The 6819-nt window shown below is 34.8% G+C and overlaps 1 long non-coding RNA gene across 1 annotated transcript in view; it reads left to right on the forward strand.

Moving 5' to 3' along the window:
* Positions 1-6101, forward strand: part of LOC107570779 (uncharacterized) — an 11535-nt gene extending 5434 nt beyond the window's left edge. Inside the window, exons 2-3 of the long non-coding RNA XR_001607087.1 lie at positions 497-501; positions 6000-6101. This is a non-coding gene — a long non-coding RNA (uncharacterized lncRNA). The remainder of the gene's footprint in view (positions 1-496; positions 502-5999) is intronic.
* The last annotated feature ends 718 nt before the right edge of the window (positions 6102-6819 follow it).

The raw sequence follows: 6819 nt of genomic DNA on the forward strand, positions 1-6819 counted from the left end.
TTCGTTATTTAAAAACTGTTGCTTTAATTATCTTAAACAAAACTGAAAATCATAAAGAAGACCTTTGTCTCAAAATATATGCATTAATTTTAGCGATTCTCACTTGCTTCTTAAATCTACAACATTTTTAAAAACATAAAATATTAGATCAAGTAAGCACAGAATCAACTTTGCGCTACTGCGCTCGATCGCATCAAAGATCAGACAAATATACACGTGCATCTTGAAAAGCGGATGTTTTGGAAAGTGCTACGCCACGCTTTTGTGCCATCCAGTGGTTTAGATGGAAATAATATCAAAGGTGCCTTTAGCCCCTTTGTACCCTAATCTTTTTTATTTTTTGTCATAAATCAATAGGCCTACTATTGATCACCCTTTATGTGTGTCAGTGTTCCTGAAAAATAATGGTTTTGGACATACAAGATTTATGTCTGACAGCGACAATATAATCAGTATATACATGATCAACTGCTTCTTGTGCAGTCTATAACTAGAGTGCTAGTTTGGCTGATCCCAGACATTCTAGATTAACAGCCGAAATGTTTGTAGAGATGCTGCATGATGAGGAAGTTCAGGCAATACTTAGTCCTGATTCAGAGTCTGAAATATCTGATGCTGATGACCTAGACTACGAGTCACAGGGAATCCAGCTTTCCTAGATGAAGAAGACTCTGTGATGACATCGAAGACTTGTCTGATGAATCCTCTAAGAGGAAACTCAGACCCAGTCCAACAGATTGAGTAAAAATGGTTTGCATTTATTCATGTAAGCGGAGAACATGGAGGTGGCCCATGGTGCTGTGGTGCAGTGTGCTGGATGTTACCACCCTCAGTGCCTACACCAGGGGTGGTCCTGGAGAGCCACAGTTCTGCAGAGTTCAGCTCCAACCCTAATCAAACACATCTGAACAATCTAATCAAGGTCTAAGGGTTACTAGAAAGCTTCAGGCAGGTGAGTTTTTATCATGGTTGAAGCTAAACTCTGCAGGACTGTGGCTCTCCAGGACTGATGCTGACCATCACTGGCCTACACCAACTACACTGCACAACACCCTGATTACACGGCTAGTGTGACCAATGCATGATGGCTATTCATCAAGGAGCTGGTCAAAGAGCTTGTCATGCCACATATGAAGAGGTGCTTGGAGGGAAGACCCCACCTTCAAAACCATATTACAGAGGCAATGGGAAGATGTGGGATAAAAAAAACAAAACACAGTCACCACCCGGCCAGAGGTAAGGGTCAATCGAAGAGGAAGAGGTGCAGGATCTGCCCAGCTGTCAAAGACAGACAAGTCATCAGCTGGTGTTCAGTGTCAGGGAGCACAAACCTGTATTTGTCATTTGTGAGGCATGTAAGCACTGAGATGGCAATTTGAGATGGCGCTGTACCTGTGTGATATTATTTTGTTAGTTTTATTTTCATCTATTTGGTCACATTCACTACAATTAACTACAGTTGCACTACAGACAGTTCAAATTCAGTGTTATCGTTTATCAGTGATATGTGTATGTTATGTGTGACAAAGTGGCAAATAAACAAATTTAAAGTGTTAAACGTGTTGGTCTAAATAACTGCTAAAATAATCATTTTAACAAAATGTCTTTATTCTTTAGTTTTTTTTCATGATTGCATTGATGGGTCATTTTTGACCCATGTGTGTAAACTTGATGTAGTAGCACAAAACCTAGGGAAAAAATAAAATATTAATTTGTGGTCATTGCAAAAAGATATTTTGAATATTCATGAATCATTGAATTTATAGATTTATGTGCATCAAAGGGTTAAAGTTGGTGAACTCCTAACTCCAGCTTTTGGAGAAGTAATTAACCTGGGGGTCGACATACATTTTCCTCTCTGCACTGTTGAAGGCTTGTGTGTTCAATAAATACATGAAAACATAGTTTTGTTTGAGCAGACTGTGTTTCCCTGTTGCTGTGACTCTGAAATCCAAAAATTGTCTTGTTGTGCAATAAAAAAAAAGAGAAATGTTCAACTAGTCCAACAGAGGGACAAGGTTATAAATCAGAACAGCGATTATGAACACAATGGCACACAGCAGCGCTCAAACAAGGACATGGGGAAGCAGAAACATAGCACAACCCCCAAGAAACATACATATACTGTCTGGAGTAGTTTTCATCTTAGATGTGTCCAAGACTTTTCTACAGACCACAACGCTGTCAGATCATCTTTGCAAACATCTTCAGCCCCTTCAACTGTTGAAGAAAATGTTTGGCTTGCTTGTTTTTAACTTTTTGTGTTTTTGGCATCTGATCGGTAAGTTTTAAACTAGTTTTTTAGGCTTCATTAAATATCACTGTGAGATCTAGTTTAAATTTAAATCTGTCATCTCACAAATGCAAATACGGTGTTTTAGTTTTAGTTTATTTTATTAGAATATTAAATGTGTTTAGTGTTCTATAGTGTCAGTCATATGTCTGTCTGAAAGTAAATGTTTTTCATTCACTAATTAAAGTTTAATAAATAAATGAATAACATTTATAATAAATACAATTCATTATAGTTGATAATAAATTAATAAATTAACACATTTTATGTCCCATCAGAATTTCAGACAAAAAGGGCATGAATCTTATTTAAACATATCAAACAAAATGATTTACTTCTCTATTTAGAGAAAATTTTATGTATACAGTGTAACTGGCTTTATTGATTTATATAGTGTTAAACATCAAAATAATCTCATGTTGAAACAATGCCTGTGTGAAAGAAAACATGTACAAGTGAAAGTACAACAGCGGCTTTAAATGAAGGACTAGTTTGTTATCAGTTTGGAGTTTAGAAAACGTAGCCCTTGTGAAAATAGTGCGATAGTAAGGTGAAATTCAGTGACGTGTATATTATTTTTGCTTCATTTTATAAATTTTTGGGGACCAAACATTAAAGGAATTCTCACAGGTTAAGAGAATATGACTGATCATTAACATATATATTTTGTGGACAAAAATCATCACCAGAGATGCTGATCTGCTGCTGATGTGGCTCTGTAAAGACTGTTGAAATCTAAAGCACCTTCGACCACAGATTTAGTCTGCCTGAGCTTAACCCTTGTTGTGTGTTCAAAATTCTATAAAACTTGTGATGTTCCAGGGCCTAAAAAAATTGCTTATAAATCACTCATTATGGTATATTATCACCAAATATTGGATTCAATCTTTTTGTCAACTTCTTTTCTTTAATTTAGGACTGGTTTTGTATTTATATTTGCATCTGATTAATCGTAGGCCTCATTTATCTGAGAGTAGGCACCTCATTTTTTTGAGTAAAAAAAGCATTATTTATGAATAATTATCACAATATTAAATACAAACTGATGAAAATTTGCACTGTTTATCACACTAGTGTGCTTTAATGTTTAATCAAGGAGTTTGTTTTGAAAGGCTTTTATTTTGTACAAAATGGCACAAAGTCACACTTGTGGTGTTCCCGGTCAAAAATGACCCGGCCTCAAAAAATTGCTTATAAATCACTCATTATGGTATATTATCACCAAATATTGGATTCAATCTTTTTGTCAACTTCTTTTCTTTCATTTAGGACTGGTTTTGTATTTATATTTGCATCCGATTAATCGTAGGCCTCATTTATCTGAAAGTAGGCACCTCATCATCTTCGGAACACAAATTAAGATATTTTTGATGAAATCTGAGAGCTCTTTGACCCTCCCATACAGCAATGTAATTACCACGATCAAGGTGCAGAAACGTAGCAAGGAGATCGGTAAAATAATCCATGTGACATCAGGGGTTCAACCGTAATTTTATGAAGCTACGAGAAAACAAAAATAACGACTTTATTCAACAATTTGTCTGCTCCACGTCACCCTGGTGCCATTTTGGAGAATATCCACTGAACGTAAACAGCGTATGCTGTTCTGTGCCAGCTGCGTCACGCGGATACAATGTTTTTTTCTAATCAGTGAATACTCTCCAAAATGGCACCAGGTGACGTGGAGCAGACAAATTGTTGAATAAAGTCGTTATTTTTGTTTTCTTTGCATACAAAATGTATTCTCGTAGCTTTGTAAAATTACGGTTGAGCCCCTGATGTCACATGGATGTTTCTGCACCTTGATCGTGGAGCATTCACTTGTCAATCAACTATCGTGGGAGGGGCCTGTACAGAACTACGTCATTCTGACAGGAATCTCAGAACAGCCTGATTTGAGAAAGGGGATTTAAAAATAGGGATTTTAAAAAAAAAACACTGGGTGGATTTTTGTAATTATAGGATGGATGTGTACACACACTTCCAACTTACCTTTATGTTCAAACATTTGCATCCGATGACCCCTTTAAGAAATGAATTTTTCCTTCAGTAAGATGAATGAGATTTATTGAGTGACTGAGAAACTCTGTTCTCCAGTGTTTGTTGATACAGATGCAGTGAAGACAGTGAAGGAGGGACATTCAGTCACTCTAAACACAAATGTTACTGAACTACAGACAGATGATCTGGTGATATGGACATTTGGATGTTCAGAGACTCTTATAGCTGAAATCAATAAACGAGCTAATATCTACAACACATCTGATGTTCCTGATGGGAGATTCAGAGACAGACTGCAGCTGGATCAGCAGACTGGATCTCTGACCATCACAAACACCAGAACCACACACTCTGGAGAATATACACTAGCCATCAGCGGCAAGACAGAGACCACATACAGATTCAATGTTACGGTCTACGGTGAGTATGAGCAGTGTGAATCATTGGGTATCATTAAAGTGCACCCTAGTGAAAAAAAGTATACTAAGTATACTTGCAGCCAGACTAATTGTCAGTATACTTCAAGTGTGTTAATGATTAGTTAACTTGAAGTGTGCTATTTTGGAACAACTATTTTTTGTACCAAGTATATTTTAGTTGTAATTAAATTATACTAAAGTATAACTTTAAGTGTATTTAGTGAACTTTTATATGCTAAATTGGAACAACTTTAAATATACTTAGTACACTTTAAGTATATGCCCATTTACATGCTTGATTTGTGATATTAAAGTGTACTTTTTTGTATTACGAGTACATTACAAATTAATTATGAGTGTCTTTGAAACACACAAGCAATATACTATAAATGTATTATTTTTGAGTAAAAATATGCAAATTTTCCCCCAATGCTGAATCCACTTTTTAAGGTCATTACAATAAATACATAACTTCAATGACTTAGTGAACTTTTATATGCTAAATTGGAACAACTTTAAATATACTTAGTACACTTTAAGTATATGCCCATTTACATGCTTGATTTGTGATATTAAAGTGTACTTTTTTGTATTACGAGTACATTACAAATTAATTATGAGTGTCTTTGAAACACACAAGCAATATACTATAAATGTATTATTTTTGAGTAAAAATATGCTTATTTTCCCCAATGCTGAACCCACTCTTTAAGGTCATTACAATAAATACATAACTTCAATGACAGACAGAGACAAAATATTAATAATTCAAACAGTGTTATTTAAACCTCAAATGGTTTTAGCATTGCAAAACATAAAATGCACCAACCATGTTTTTAAATAAAAATAACGCTGAAAGAAACAAACATAAAAAATAAAAACATTTTGTAACAGCAGCAACACACAAACTTCAATTTTTTGCTGAATTTGATAGATTTTTTTTTTGATACTTTATTTCGAACATGTAAAATAAATACAATAAAACAAAACGAAAACAATACAACACAATACAAAACAATTTTTAATTATACATCCAAAAAATATTGCAATTCTATAAAGAATTGCCCTTTGTTACATTTGCGCCTGATGGCCACTCACACATCAGATGTACTTGTGTGTGGAAACTCCACAAGAACAGCATCTGTTAACAAAGTAAAAGATGTAAGGTCAGAGGGCATGTTCATACAGCTTTTTCTTTTTACTACACCAGACTGTAAATCTCCTGTATTAAACCCATACTACTTAATAGAATGAACATCGTGATTAGCAGTGAGGAATTGTATCAGTATGTCACGTCAATACTGCTTCCAGTGTATTAGTCAAACTTACAGTATACAACAGAAGTGAGTACACCAATGTAGCATCACTATAAATCACATGATACAACACTATTCAAGGTGAAAAGAATAGTATTTATAGTACAGGTCAGGCTAAATTGTAATGTAGACATGCATTTTTTGTAAAGCTGCTTTGATAAGTTAGTGTACTCTAAAATAAGGGCAAAAAGTGCAAAAACAGCAGCAGTGCACTGACCCTAGACTTGGTTGACATCACCTCTCCATCTTCAAAGACAATCAAAACATCCAGTGGGTTCCCTCGTGACATTTCCTCTTCTTCCTCAACAGCAATAATGGGGACTGCTGCCTTCTGCACCCGGTCAGGCTCCTTTTTCTAAATGCATTAAAAAAAATTGTTAGTATATGTCACAACAAATCATAAAATTAACCCTTGTGTGGAAAGACATTTAAATTTTCATAACTGAAAATAAAGGTGTTAAGGATCAGAGTAGTGTTTATTCAGTAGGACCTGTGCCCATTTAAAACCCTGTAGTACTTTTCAAAAACTTGTAATTAAATGTCTTCCTGAGCTGTTGGTCAACTGGATTTAATTGGGAAAAACTTTCAGGGGTGTATCAGCTGAATGTTCTTGAGCTTGAATTGAATTGGGCTTTTATTAATAAAACATCCAAATAAATATAAATTAATAAATATAAATAATAAATCAACACACTTTATACAAACCCAAAGCAACTTTAAGATAAGTGCAAGTGGAAATATAACACAAAATACCATTTTTTGTCATCTATATTAAGAAAGCCTACTATAA

This window comes from Sinocyclocheilus grahami, unplaced genomic scaffold, assembly GCF_001515645.1.
Source record: "Sinocyclocheilus grahami isolate Dianchi unplaced genomic scaffold, SAMN03320097.WGS_v1.1 scaffold1504.1, whole genome shotgun sequence".
Taxonomy (NCBI): Eukaryota; Metazoa; Chordata; class Actinopteri; order Cypriniformes; family Cyprinidae; genus Sinocyclocheilus; species Sinocyclocheilus grahami.